The sequence below is a fragment of the Cnephaeus nilssonii genome (assembly GCF_951640355.1).
Source record: "Cnephaeus nilssonii genome assembly, chromosome: 6".
NCBI lineage: Eukaryota > Metazoa > Chordata > Mammalia > Chiroptera > Vespertilionidae > Cnephaeus > Cnephaeus nilssonii.
Window position 1 is genome coordinate 99,860,139 of NC_137077.1, and position 15,735 is coordinate 99,875,873.

Below are 15,735 nucleotides of genomic sequence, written 5' to 3' on the forward strand. Positions count from 1 at the left end.
CTGAATTTACTTTCTTTATAAAATAAAGAACTGTACACTGTGTGTGAGGGAACCTTCAGGTTAGGATACCAACCTAAAGAACAAAATAAATAAACAAAACAGAAACTGGCTCATAGAAAGAGAACAGACTAATAGTTGTCAGATGGGAGGAGGGGTTGGAGGTCTGAGTGAAAAAGGTGAAGGGATTAAGAAGTACAGATGGGTAATCACAAAATTGTCCTGCCGATATAAAGTACAACATAGGGACAATTATTGTCAGTAATTGTAATAACTATGTATGATTACTATACTTATGGGATACTAAACTTATGGGGGGAATCACTTTGTAAATTATATGATTGCCTAACTACTATGCTGTATATGCTGTTTACCTGGAACTAATATAATTTTGAATGCCAACTGTGATTGACAAATAATTTTTTTTTTAAAGTAGATCTACAAAAACAAAATTAACGAGCTCCCACCCTCTCCCCCCTACACCCCTCCCCCTCCCCTCCAACAAACAAACAAGAAAAAAAACAAGCAGCAAAAGCAAAACCTCCTGTGGCTACACTTCCAACACCCCACCCTCGTCCACCTTCCCTGGGCTCTCTGAATAAATGTGTCTGTAGAATTCAGATTCCAGGGCAGAGCTGCCCAGGTGACCTCCCCGGGAGAAGCTGTGCTCTCCGTTCCTTTTCTTCCTCCCTTTTCCTTTTCTTCTGGCCCAGGAGCGGGACCCGGCACAGCTCGGGAACCGAGCCTCAGCGCTACGCCCACAGGAAGCGTCACCTAGCGGAGGGACCCTCCTAGGCGGCGCGCGCACGGGAGCTGGAGGGCGCGGCGCGGGGGCGGGACAACGACGCCGACAGCCAATCCCGGCGCAGAAGAGGCGGGGCTACACTTGACAGTGGAGGTTGCCGGGCAGCCGAGCCCGGGCGCAGCCAGCTGAGTGCAGCGTGGTGAGCCGGAGAGGCTCAGGCAGCGGTGGCGGCGGCGACCCGGCGATGCTGCGGCTCTCCTCGAGCGCAGGAGCCCTGGCCTCTTCCTAAGGTAGTGGCCGCGTTCGCTCCTTGGCCGGGGCACCGCAGCGCCCAGGTCGAGGCTCCGTGCGGCGCTGGGCTCTGGAGCCGGGGCGGGGCTGGCTCCCGGGGTGGCGGTGGGGGAGGGCGGGGCCGGGGCGGGGCCACGCTGCCAGGCGGCCGTCCCAGGGAGGAAGAGGGTGGGAGCCCAGGGGGAGGTGCTGTGTTTGGCCGGCAGCTGGTGGCATCCCCACCCTCCATCTGCCTCTGCCTCCAAGTGGTTTGAAAGAGCTTTTGTTCCAGGAGAAAGTTTGATGCTGAGGCTCCAGGAGCCAGACTGGCGTCCCCAAGGCCCGCGCCTTTAATAGAGGCAGTTCCCCTGCCTGCCGGGTGCCTGTGCCCTGAATGTGGGCATGCAGGAACCCACGCCGCTTTCTGATCAGAGCAGCATTCCTGACACAGGCTGTTCTTGAGGAAATTCATCTGTAGGAACCCCCTTGGGAACCACTATGACTTTTGCTTGAAAGCAGTGCATCAAGTAGTCAATTTCCCCATGTTCTCCCCTTCTAGAATGGGCTCTACCAAGGTCTGTACTCTCAGAGCTTAAAAAAAAATTGTCTATCTACTTTACCTTCTAATTAAAGCCCCCAATCACCAGAATGCCCAAGGTGCCAGTGATTACTTTTGTCATGTCTTGAATATTTTCTTATTGCCACGACTTGCAGCAGGCTTTCCCTGAGCGCTGGCCGCTGTGGAGCACAGGAAAGGAGGGGGAAGTTGTGGCCCAGCTCTCAGGGTAACACGTGGAAACAAAGAATGCAGAGCATGTGTATCCCCTTGAAGACAGGAGAAAGTTTCAGCCTTCAAAACTAGATAGGTTATAGGTAGGGATCATTTGCTTTACAAAACTTTCTCTAATGCAGAGAAATAATTAGAGCCAGAAATGAGTTTTACACAAGATTGTAGGAACACAAAGTAGCTCAAGGTAGAGGTAGTAAAGTGGGTATTGCATGGACTTGAAATTAGCAGTTCTCAACAAATATATGTTGACTACTATCTAATTCTAATCATCCTGAGGCTATTCTGATCACATGTGGATTCTCAGTTACTTTATTTCTTACCACGATACAGTCATACCGTAAGACTATTTCATAATACTAACTTCTGTGCCCCGGAGACCTTGTGTGCCCTGTTGTGTCCTTTGCCAAGGACATCAGCATGTTTTGTGGCCCATATGATTTATCCCCACACCTGGTAACATCTTATCTGTAAGAACATTTACATCATGAACAGAAGGACACTTCCTTAGTCAGTGGTGACAGAACAGTGTTCTTATATTGAGCACAGTATGTGTGCCAGATATACTACTAGGTGTTTTACATATATTATTACTTTAATTCTTACAATCTCTGATGAGGTATTATTACTTTTTCTGTTTTAGAGTTTAAAGAGTTTATGTAATTTTCCCAAGATTATATGACAAGTAAGTGACAAGGGTGGGATTTGAACTTGTATGTACTGTATGCTATCTCCCAGCCCCTCTTGAGAGAGACTAATATGTGTTATAGTAGGAAATCCAAATATGGCAGCATAGACTGCCTACTGGCATCCTCAACCAGACCCCTTTATAGAACATCTTCTCTTTCTGGAAACCCATCACTGTATGCCTGTGCCCAGCAGGTGTTTTATTCACCAAGGAGTGACATCTCACCAAGGGACTTCCAGACTCTCCTCCATCCTCAGTCCTCAGCATGTAAATCAGATGGACAGCTCCAGACAGAAGCTCCTTGCCCTTTCAGATAAATTTATTCCAAAGACAGATAACAGAGTTTTTCCCCTCACTAGCAAACATAGAGCAGTCTCTACCCTCACAGTCATCAAATCTATTTTGGGTCTGAACATGTACACCCCCAATTAGCAGCAACACATCCCCTTCAGCTTCACGCTGGTGTACCTGTCCTCCTGTACAGCTGGCAGAGAATTCCTGACAGAGGCCAGCCTACATAAAGGAAAGACTGAAACAAAGTTACTGGAGAAGGTAGTACTAGTCCAGGGAGTCCCTGAACTGCCCTCTGCTAACCAAAAAGGAAACTAACTTAGGACCCTGGGAACAGGAAGCAGCCTTCACATGCCAGGTATATACTGTAGCCTGTCTCAACACTGTTGAAGATATGTGCTCACCATATACAACCCTTCACATGTTCTCTTGTGATGTATGTGACCACATACCTATTTCTGATCTGATTACTTGCTTTTACACTTAGGTAGTTGTCAGTTGGCTGAACAATATAAAAAAAATTGATTTCACAGTTATGACACAGTAAGTTTGCTACTATAATCTACAGCTGTTATTTTAATATTTCCCTTTCCTAGGTGTGTGTGTGTGTGTGTGTGTGTGTGTGTGTGTGTGTGTGTGTCTGTGTGTATTCTCATCCTTGGTATAGTTTTCAACTCTCTCTGGTTCCAAAATGGTTGGCAGTAATAAGCCTAAAAGGGATAAATGCATTTTTTGAGCTGTGACCATATGCTGCTTGGAAACATATCCCTGTGGGTGGCATTTTACTAATGTTACTCTAGTGCTAAGAATATCAAAGTCCTATATGCATGCTTTGGGATTTTAAGTGGACTCTCCTGTCTAATTATTTCACTCAATCCCTCACAATGGTATTTGGGATTCAGTTTAGAAGACAGCCCCAGTATCTCCCCTCCAACATCTCTAAACTCCCCCACACTGGAGCTGCACTAATTAAAGCCGGGAAAGTAGAGTGTGAGGTATGCTCATTGTCACATTCTTACACCAGGATAAAAAAATGTATTAGAAACATGGTTGGGATAGAGTGAAGTACATATCTTTATAATGACTAGTGATTTACAAAAGTCTACCAAATTATTGATATTGCACAGTTTGCCTAAAGTTGGGTTCATTCAAATACCTCGTTAACTTAAAACTGTCCCATATCAACAAACTTCCACTATGTATTCTCTTCTATTTATAAAACTTCCAAATTAACTAGCCAACCATCTTTATTTCCATGATCATCAAATCTTAATGCCATCAGTTGTAAGACATAGCATTATTTTTATTTTATACAAAAAGAAAGAAAATACTGCCAGTTATGTTATGACATGGCACTTTAACAGTGGTCTGTGTATTTGATAGCGCCAGAATTAACCCTTTACTTCAGTAGGTCCCTTTGAAACAGAAACTCAGTGCTTGTAACCTTGTCTGGATGTACACCACCAAGAACATATATATCTACTTAATGGCCTTGCCTTGTAGTCCACTTTTTAACCTCCCCCAAAGCCTATCCTTTATATTTTGACAGTTGACAAAGAAACAGATGAAAAAGATAGAGAAAATTTTGATGGGCAATTCATATTTCCACCTGTCATTGACTCTGCTTCTTTATTGTTCCCTGGTCAAGCAAAGTCCATTTCTAGGACAAGGACAGCAAGCCTGATAAGGATGCCAGCAAAAGGAATGGCAGGGAACTGTAACATAGCAGTGAGCTCTAAAGCAGTTCTGAGGATTGAAGCAAGTTAGCATTGACCAAATTACCCCACAGCCTATGAACATAATTAGTTGGACCTGCAATAACACACCCAGATTCTAGTCCAGTGAAATATAGAACCTGTGAAACCCACATGTGACAGAGGTCACTGATGGGTTTCTAAGATTCATCTGGTTTGCTGGCTCAGGGGAGGATGAATGATGTGGGCAGAAGTGTTGCTCCTGACTCTCCCTGTGTATGGGTGAAGTAGTGTGGCAGGGTAGTGGGTGCTGTGAAGGGACTTGGCAGGGACTTTTCCGATGGTCTTAGGCGACCCTACTAGCGGTTCTCAACCTGTGGGTCGCGACCCACAGGTTGAGAACTGCTGCTGTAGAGCCTAAGACCATCGGAAAACACAGATATTTACATTATGATTCATTAACAGTAGCAAAATTACAGTTATGAAGTAGCAACGAAAATAATTTTATGGTTGGGGGTCACCACAACATGAGGAACTGTATTAAAGGGTCGCGGCATTAGAAAGGTTGAGAACCACTGCTCTAAAGGAACTTACATATACTTACTTTTATTAAGTATTGTTAACATGGATTAGACAAATGACAAATGAGAAAAATAAAAGTTTAAATCTTTTTTTTTTCTAAACACAGAGGATAGAATGAAGAAAAAAAACACACACCACAGGTGTTTGCTAGTCTTAGTTGCTAGTTCTATGATTATGTGGGGTGATTTGTTTTAATCAGGTATGGTAAGACATGCAGATATAGATATTACTGTCATAAAGGAAGAAATTTATTATACTCATATTCCATGGGAAGCAGGGAAGCAGTGGAGTCAGAGGGAATAAGGAAAATGTGGACAAGAGACTTTATTGTGGTTTCCACTGGAAAGAACAGGAGTCAAGGTAAACAGGTTTAGGATTGGCTATTTGGAATAATTTCAGAGGGCTCTGGGACACAAGGAAGTTCCTAGATGTTTTGTACCTGGCTCTGAGGTGTTTAGGGCAGGGGGATAGTGGCCCTGAGTATGAGAGCCAGTTAAGGAGGTGATTGGGAGTTTGGACTCAGTATTGGTTGGTTTGCATAGGAAAGGCATACTGGAAGGAAAGATGTTTATCTCTAGGAATTTGCTCACCCTGTGAAGAGTAGTTCCTCTAGAGTCATCAAGACCCCAAGATGTCAAAACATCAGAATACAGAAGATAAAAGACATGGTAACATGGGAATTTGTTAAATAGTCACCTAATGAATTAGGCCCATGTACACATGGTGTATTCAGCCAATTGTGCAGAAGCGCCTCACTCAGGGTCTGACACATGGTACTCATCCAGTAACCAGTAATTAAATCTGAGTCATGGTGCCAGATGGTCCAGCCAATGCTCACAGTCAGGCTTTGCTGGAACAGTCAGGTGTTTACTGTTCATCTTCAGAGGAAGAAAAGATAAGAAACTCCACACTCCACAGATGAAAGATGAACCACCCAGGGTGAAAAGGAGGCAAAACACTGAAGTCTTTAAAAACATAAATAACCCCTTAAGCAAATACATCTTTAGCTGTAGAATTTTGAAATCTACAAGGTTATTATATCTTTGGGGTAATTCCTTATTCACCGTGGATTTGGAATATCAACAAAAGTCAGGGAACATGAAAGTTAATGGCGACTTTTTAAAAGGTTGTTTCTCAGAGTAAAATGGGAGTTGCAAGTGAATTGTGTGTGGCATTTGTTGTGCTCAGGAGTAGACTTCTAAATATGAGTTACTCAAAATAGCATGAAACATACTTTTCTTAACTTCATGTCAGTATTGATCAGAAGATGAGAGGATATAAATACACATAAAGAAATGGTAGTGGACAGAGTTATATGAAAGCATTTAACAGGGAGTGTGCTGATGAAAAGTTTAGGCAAAGTATGTTTTAAATGTACCTGTACTAACCCATGTCCACTTTGAGGATGCTGATGGATGGTGGTGATGAGCGGGATGGACATGGGGTGAGACTCAGGGCATTATTTTTAATGATGAGTGGCAGGAGTGCATGAGGCTAGGAGTGTTAGGACTCACAACGAAGTAAATGAAATAAAATGTTGCCTTGTAACTTTTCTTTATGTGGTTGGGTAATGATGATGACATCTTTAAAGTCTATGACTTTTCCTTAGAATTTTGACCATGCACATTAATAATAATGAAAGCATAAGCAGGAGGTCAATCTAATAATCTAAGAATGTGGGGTTAGAGAGCAACCAAAGGACTTGTATGGATGCATATTAGCATAATCAATGGACACAGACAGTGGGGCGCTGAGGGCTTGCCAGGGGTAGGAATGGCTAGGGAGGGGGGTTAGTCGGGGGAAAAAGGAGAAATATGTAAAACTTTAGACAATAAAAAATAATAATAATCTAAGAAGGTAACTCCTTCACAGTGAAAATTCTGAGATTGCCCTTTGCTTACCATTCCTTCCACTCTGACTGCCACACATCTCCTTTGCATTGTGTAGGAGCTTATCTATGTTGATGGAAATTGTAGGAATGCTTTCACTAGAGCACAGCTGCTCACCCATTGTGTTTCCAAACTGACATCATAACTCTAATTAGAGCAGCAACATTAGCCTAAACTTGCCAATGAAAGCATTTCTGCCTAGTTTACGTTGCTGACCTAGAGTTCATGTTTGTCATGACAGTCCTTGGGTGATTAGGATATGTTAAGTGAAGCATATTTCTTAACCTAATGTGTGTTTTACAATCCAGGCTTCTGTGGCCTTTCTTTTTTTTAAAAAATCATTATTGTTGAGACTATTACATAATGTCCGCTTTTCCCCCCTATTGATCCATTCTAGCCCGCCCACAGCCTCCACCCCAGGCCTTCACCACCCTATTGTCTGTGTCCTTGGGTTATGCATATGTGCATACAAGTTCTTTGGTTGATCTCTTCCCACCTATCCACCCACCCTCCCCCACCTTAGATTCAACAGTCTGTTCCATGTTTCTGTATCTCTGGATATATTTTGTTCATAAGTTTATTTTGATCATTAAATTCCACATATAAGTGAGATCATATGATACTTGTCTTTCTCTGATTGGCTTATTTCACTTAGCATACTACTCTCCAGGTCCTTCCATGTTGTCTCAAAGGGTAAGAGGTCCTTCTTTTTTTACTGCTGCATAGTATTCCATGGTGTAAATGTACCACAGCTTTTTTGTCCACTTATCTACTGATGGGCACTTAGGCTGTTTCCAGATCTTAGTTATTGTAAATTGTGCTGCTATAAATATAGGGGCCTTTTAACCTCTGATTCTGTACACAAACTAGGCCCATGTAAAAATTGGTGTATTCCGTCAAATGAAATAATAAGTGAAAATATCTGAATTATTCAAAATATGTAATGGACATTATATCTACATGAGTGCTTTCTGGTACTTCTCAGCATCAGAAACATTCATGAGTCCTTTGCTTCCTAGAGCCCTTATAAGACCCCATAATGGGAGGGAGAGGGTTAAGGGACAGCCCTCCTGGAGCTGTTCTCGGTATTTTCATTCTATTTGAGCTTTAACCTTTATGAATTTGAATTTTACTCTTTTGAGAGTAGAGTGAAAAGAGGCACACTCTTGCTTACATTTTAAGCCCTAGAGCTTAGAAATGTGCTGGCACATTGTAGGAGCTTAATAACTCTCTGCTGAATTAAAAACATAATTTGACTGGAATTCCCACCTTTCTTGGTTCCCACCTTTTTTGGTTCAAAGATTGTTATTAATTATGAATAAAAGTCCTCACAAAATACTTTATAATTTGATAGTTAAATTACCTAGAATGAAGAAGCAAGAAATCAAAACTGAAATTTTAATAATATGTTATTGTAAGGTGTTGATATGAATATGGACTGTGTCACATGAGTACTCAGATTCTACTCCATAGCATTGAGGGACATGAGCAGATATTTTGGGCATTGAAATACAAATGTTAGATCATTGTGTGATCAGCCCAGAGCATAAAACATACACAATAATAACAGCACTTAATGGTGTGGTTTGTGCTTTGGCAAAAGTCTAAAGTGATTTGGAAAGTTGAAATCCTATGTCCACTTCTTTTTCATTTGTTACAAGTAAAACGAAAATAATGATAACAATCCTGAACCAGCACTAAAGAAGATAATTGTAGGGCTTTTATTCAGAAACCAGTTGTGACAGAATTCCTCACTGGGATTTTCTTTTACTTAGATGTTTTTCTAGACAGTAGAAACAAATTTAACAACAGAATTCAGTTTGGACACTTACAGACCTTAATAGCACATTAGACAGCTTCTCTACCTTAGTTTTATCTTCTTGGTTCTTATCATCATGAGCCTGTCACTATTTCATGATCTGTGCATCTCAGAGCCATCCTGGTGGTTCTGATGTGGAAGTGCACAGGAGCTTTTTCCACCTTGCATCTCCTGGTAGATGACTGTCAGGAGACACAACCTTGCCAACTGGCCTCTTAAAACCAAGGCCATCTGCCAGTCAAAAGCTGCCATTCAGAATGCTGCCACTCTCCCCATCATATTTTTATTTCTACAGCTGGCTCTTAAACATTGCTTCCCCTGGGACCTGAGATGATAGAGAATTGAAACCCACAGCTAATAATCAAAATTCATGATAGTTTAAATCACCTCTCCCTCCATCTTCAACTAGAGCTGCTTACAAATAGTCTGATTTGAGTTTCTCCTTGTATTTCCCCAATTCAGAATCTAATGAGCCACTACGTAGCCAGAATTTGGTTGCCAGAGAGATGAACAGACCTAGCCTGTCTTTATGGTCCTGCATTTTGAGTATCAGTCCCTGAAACCTCCAGTGATTTTACTGAGAAGAGTATTAAGAATGGATTTTTTACCAGTACAACCAGACACTTACTGTGCCTTCTTGTTTCTTTATCTAGATATTTTACCTAGGAACATATAAATTGCTTTTTGTTACCTCAATTCTCCCAAAGCCCATCAAAGCTCTTCTAACAAGTTCCAACTAATTGATGTTCTTTTTTTTTCTTTTTGCACTTATCTTGATTTCCTCTTTTCTCTATCTACCATCACAGCTCCACCCTCCTACAAAAAATAATATATATATACACACATATATATGTATATTTATGTGTGTATTTGCACATCTACCTAGTAAAAGAGTAACATGCTAATTGACCGTACCTTCATGACACCCACCAGCCAATCAGGAGTGAGTATGCAAATTAACCCAACAAAGATGCAGGCGTTCCACACCACCCCAGCCCCTTCAGGCCTCTGGGCAGTGTGGGAAGGCAGAAAGGTGGCTCCGGGCTGGAGCAGAAAGGCGGCTCCATTCCGGAGCAAAGGTGGTGCCAGCAGCCAGGGGAAGGAAGGCCCATTCTTGCATGAATCTTCGTGCATCGGGCCTCTAGTAAATATATAATACACACTATTATACAGTTTAAGAAATGAGTCAGGGTCATTATTCTCTAGCCTCCAATAGTTTTGTTCTTTTACCTTCTCTTCCAAGGAATACTGAGCCTGGACATCACCAGCCCCCAGTGTCCTTTCCTCCGTGGCCACATGGGCAGCAGTGTCCCTCTTCATCCCTCTTTCCCCATCTTTCTTTCTGCATTGCCATTTCTTGTTTCCACTCTCTTTCCTGTTATACAATGCCTTCTATTCCCCTGATATCTTTGTCTTCTCAGAGAGGAATTATGATGTATCTGAAAGAACAAACTTTAAGAATATGGTGTTTTACCTGGCCGACCCAGCTCAGTGGTTGAGTGTCGACCTATGAACCAGGAGGTCATGGTTCGATTCCTGGTGAGGGCTTGTGCCCAGTTGCAGGCTTGATCCCCAGTGTGGGACATGCTGGAGGCATCTGACTGATGATTCTCTCTCATCATTGATGTTTCTATCTCTCTCCTTTTCGCTTTCTCTCTGAAATCAATAAAACTATATTCAAACAAACAAACACAAAAACCCACGTTGTACCAGAAAAAAAAGGAATATGGTGTTATTAGCAACTACCACAGCTGGTAAACTTTCCTAAAACAGTACTCCATATTTAAAAAAAAATTTTTTTTTTTTGGTTAAAGGTATTCCTAATACATTATAAGTGGGCTTTTTTACTTATTTTATTTATCTGCTTATTTGGTATGTTATTTTTTGTTTTTTCAATTATAGTTTACACTCAACACTATTCTGTATTAGTTTCAGATGTATAGCATAGTAGTTAGAAAATAATGTAATTTATAGAGTGGTTCCCCCCCAATTGAAATAGAAGATTTTGTTTTCTTAAAGGAAGTCAGAGGTGCTCTGGCTGTCAGGACATACTAACAACTGGTTGAGCTGTAACTGTAACTGCCCTCTGGTGATGTCAGAGATGCTGAGAAGGGCCATTTGACAAAGGCCTTTCAGAGCATTTAGTCCTGAGCTTGTCCCCATCTTTGCTGTGTAAGTGGCTCACTCCCCAGCAGTAGGAGGGACTCAGGCCCTGGGGGACCATCTGACCTGTTTGAATAAGCTACCAATCTCTTTAAAAGCCTTCCAGACACTTACTTTGGCAGCACTTACAGGCTGGTGCCTTTGGGGTGCTTTTAGTTTCTCCTCAGTATTTGTTAAACAGTTGAAATGTCCACAGTATAGTATGTATTTTGAATTGTATTTTTACTGAAACCGTGGAACTTGATTTCTTGTTGGATCATGTCCTTAGCATCTGAAAGGAATACTGGAAGTGTTGAAAAGAAATTATGTGTGAATTACCCCCATTTAGAAGAAGACAATCAGAGCTGGCACAGCTGCTGAGCTCTGGGCCACAACTGACCAAGTGTGAGGACTGCTGATCAGGAGGCAAACAGAGGAGGAGACCGGGACCTACGCCCTCCTCCCACCTTCTCTGTCTCCCATGGGACTCAGGGCCCAGGCCCACCTACCCAGGGAACCAACACCAGCTTAGAAACAAGATTAGAAAACAAGAAACACAGTTCAGAGCTCACAAGGGATGTGGGGAAAAGGCTGTGGCACAGATGATTGCACTTGCATCCTGGATAAGATCTCGTCCTTGAAATTCATGCAAAACATGGGCAAATGTATGTATTCTTTTGTTTTGGAAGGGAGTCTGTAGCTTTGATTAATTTCTTAAAGGAACCCATGGCCAAAAAGTGTTTAAAAACCTCAGTTCCAGTTTTCCTCCTCAGTTTAGAATAGCCTCTTCTTTGCTATTCTAAGTTTTATTCAAGCTATCCCCAAAGAGACAAAGTGTGAGGTGTTCTAAACCCCCAACCTTAGCTACTGGGGGTGGGGAGCTTTTTAACCCAAACCCTTACTTCCCTGAGCACCCAGCAAACCCAAGAAATCAGACAGTTGAGCATAGGCTGCTCTGGGGAGACTGAGTGTGTGAAGGGTGATACTATCCACTCCCAAGGTGGTCAGATAGCTGCTGGAGGATGCTGGGTACATAGAGAATGACCAGTTCAAAAATGTGTGATCTTTTGGACCAATTCAAATGTGTGGTAAGAATTGATTGTAGTCATTTTGTTTTCCACTGATGGTATAAGCTCAAGAGTATTGATATTGGCCTGCGGAAAGATTGGGTACTTAATGACATATAGCCGAAACCGGTTTGGCTCAGTGGATAGAGCTTCGGCCTGCGGACTCAAGGGTCCCAGGTTCGATTCCGGTCAAAGGCATGTACCTTGGTTGCGGGTACATCCCCAGTAGGGGGTGTGCAAGAGGCAGCTGATCGATGTTTCTCTCTCATCGATGTTTCTAACTCTCTATCTCTCTCTCTTCCTCTCTGTAAAAAATCAATAAAATATATTTTAAAAAAATAATGACATATAAATTCATCAGAACCTCCTTTTTAAAAATAACTGGTCTGAACTAATAACAGTCAAAATGAAATCAAGTCATAATCAAGCCTGCTTTATAAGCAATTAGGTTCTGAGAGATTATGGACTGTTCTTTATGGTGTCAGTGTCTGTGGTGAATTGCCCAAATATACATACAGGGAAAATAAATAAATATATGAAATTTTTATTTTTGGAAGTTTTCTGTTAATATCTTAATATCAGTTTCATTAACAGTATTGTAGAGAAGGCTCGACCTTATTTTAAAAGGGATATTCTAAGTCACTTTCATTTTGCACTGACTGGTTAAATACCTTTCTCCTAATCTTCTGAACTATCCAGTCTGATCATTAGTTTTAATCTGTGAACTTGAGTAAAGTTTCTGGACTTTTGTGGATGAATTTGCTTATTTGCAGAACTTTGCAAGGTGGTATCCATTTTACTTGAACACCATTAAATAAGAGGATATGCTTTACTGAAAGATCTTCATTGAGGATTAACCAACCAAAGTAGAAGAAAGTGATGATTGACAGATCCTATGTAATAAAAGGGTAATAAGCAAATCGACTGAATGGCAGAATGACCGGTTGCTATGACGCACACTGACCACCAGGGGGAAGACACTGAATGCAGGAGCTGCCCCCTGGTGGTCAGTGCACTCACACAGAGGGAGCACCGCTCAGCCAGAAACTGGGCTCACGGCTCACGGCTGTCAAGCACAGAGGTGGTGGTGGGAGCCTCTCCTGCCTCCACAGCAGCACTAAGGATGTCCAACTGATGGCTTAGGCCCACTCCCCGTGGTGAGCGGGCCTAAGCCATCAGTCAGACATCCCCCGAGGGCTCCTGTGAGAGGGCACAGGCCGGGCTGAGGAATCCCTCCCCTGAGGGCACGAATGTCGTGCACCGGGCCTCTCATGTTAATATAACTATCCCATTGTTGATCCTAAGCCATCATGCTTAAGTGCCAAGCAGAACACTCTGTTTACAGACAGAGCACTGTCTTGGCATGAGCAGTCTTAGTATACTGTATGGAGGGCTTCTGCAAAGTCTGTCCATTAGGACGTCACAAGTGCAACAAAGCCTCATTTATCTACCATTATGGAGGAGTGTGTTCCAACAATGTTTTTCAGATAATTCAAGCTCACTTTGTTGGGAATCTTTCTGCAGTAAGACACTCTCTTCTGTCTTCTGAAACAAGTGCTGAAGTAAACTCTCCCTTTTCCATATGGCTGTGCCAGCTGTGTGAACACGGGGATGTACCTACTGGGGCTATAACATATGAATGTGGAACCATTTGTCCATTCAGCTAAATTTCCCATATGTCTGTGCTTCCTTATTCACTCTCATTTTTATGGAACTTTTCCTCCATAGATTGTCATGGTTACTTTCCATACCTGTCAGCGTTACCTGGATAACTCTGCACCTTTCTTATAAAGAAAGATGGCTTTATAAGATGGCTCTGCTCTTTATAAAGAGTACTTTAAAAATGCTATTCTTTTAAAAATAGTGAATTGGGATTGAATACATGTAATTCAGGGCAATGAGGCTTATTTGTTTTAATTATTCTCAGAATAAGTTTAGGTTAAATAATAACTTGTAGTTTATTATAATGACACTAGAGGCCCGATTCATGAAATTTGTGCACCAGGGGGGCAGGGGGAGGGTTGGGCCAGGGTCCCTCAGCCTGGCCTGCACCCTCTCGCAATCTGGGACCCCGCACTCCTAACCACCTGCCTGCTCGCTCCTAATTGCCTGCCTGCTCACTCCTTACAGCCTGCCTGCTTGCTCCTAACTGCCCTCCTGCTTGCTTCTTACTGCTTGGCTCACTGCTCCTTAGCGCTGCCACGGAGGTGGGAGAGGCTCCTGCCACCACTGCTGCACTTACCAGCCCTGAGCCTGGCTTCTGGCTGAGCGGCACTCCCACTGTGGGAGTGCACTGACCACCAGGGGGCAGCTCCTGCTTTGAGCATCTGCCCCCTGGTGGTCAGTGAGCGTCATAGTGACCAGTCGTTCTGGTCGCTCTGCCGTAAAGGTCACTGGGCTTTTATATAGATAGATTGGCACAATTCTGAAACATACCCTATAATTTTTAACTTTTGACCACTTTAGAAACTGTCAGTACAAAGTCCCTTATCCAGCTTCACCTGAAGTCAGTCTACTAATTGTACCTTAACCAAAAATGTTGGCTTAATTTATATTATACTAGAGGCCCGTTGCATGAATTTGTGCAACGGTGGGGTCCCTAGGCCTGGCCCTGCACCCTCTCATAATCCAGGACCCTTTGGGGGATGCCAGACTGCCAGTTTTGGCCCGATCCCCGCAGGCCAGGCCGAGGGACCCCACCAGTGCACGAATCCATGCACCAGGCCTCTAGTATGCATATAAGATCTTTGGTTATTCTCTTCCCACCCTCCTCCCTCCCCTTTCCCTCTGAGATTCATCAGTCTGTTCCATGTTTCCATGCCTGTGGTTTCTATTCCGATGTTGAGCATCTGACCCCTGGAGGATGCTGGGTACATAGAGAATGACCAGTTCAAAAATGGTGGTCAGTACACACCATAGCTACCAGCTAGCTGGTTGGCTGGTTGGCCGGTTGCTTAGGCTTTTATATATATAGATATAGTGTATTGTAAATAACACAAATTGTAAAATAATGCAAATAAGGACCTAAAGGAAAATAAATGAGAGTTCTGAATAGCTCATATCACTATGCATATACATGTAACTTTTCACTATTACAGATGGATTTAAATATATTTATAGTTCTATGTCTCTAAGATATAAGGTACTGGCCACACACTAAGTGGTTTGATGATTTAGTTTCTATATAGGCAGTCCTCGGGTTACATCAGAGATCCGTTCCTACGGCACGACGTAACTCGATTTTCGCTGTAATTCGGAACCCACCTACATAAGCACCTACATCACTCACATGGAGCACATACACAGCAGTAATGAAGTGAAACAGTAAAAAAAATTTAAAAGAAAGATAATAATTCCTGACCTTTACTTGTGGTAAATAAATAATAAAAAACATAAAGCACATAAGTACATATGTTGAAATGACAGAACTTTTTTTTTTATAAATACTGTAAATGAGAGATGGCAACATAACCACGAAATGACGTAAGTCGAGTCTGACGTAACCCAAGGACTGAACATATATCCCTACAAATATAATATTTCTTAGTACATGCTTAACAATAAAAATTATTTTTATTTATTTTCAATTAATTATTTTTTTCATGAAATGAAGGCAGTACCTCTGTATTTTATTACACTTCTTCCAATATTTATTTATTTATTAATGCTTTTTTAACATTAGAAGTGGATACATTTTAGCCTGTAAGAAATTAAACATTTACACTTTGCTTACTTAAAACTTCCACACAGTTGTGGTGGCAGTG

General features: G+C 42.2%; 1 protein-coding gene across 1 annotated transcript in view; it reads left to right on the forward strand.

Moving 5' to 3' along the window:
- Window positions 1-909: 909 nt before the first annotated feature.
- The window catches only part of FRY (FRY microtubule binding protein), a gene marked incomplete at its 5' end in the record, with an annotated part of 648,830 nt that continues 634,004 nt past the window's right edge, over window positions 910-15,735 (forward strand). Inside the window, one exon of the mRNA XM_079773965.1 lies at window positions 910-1,032. The remainder of the gene's footprint in view (window positions 1,033-15,735) is intronic.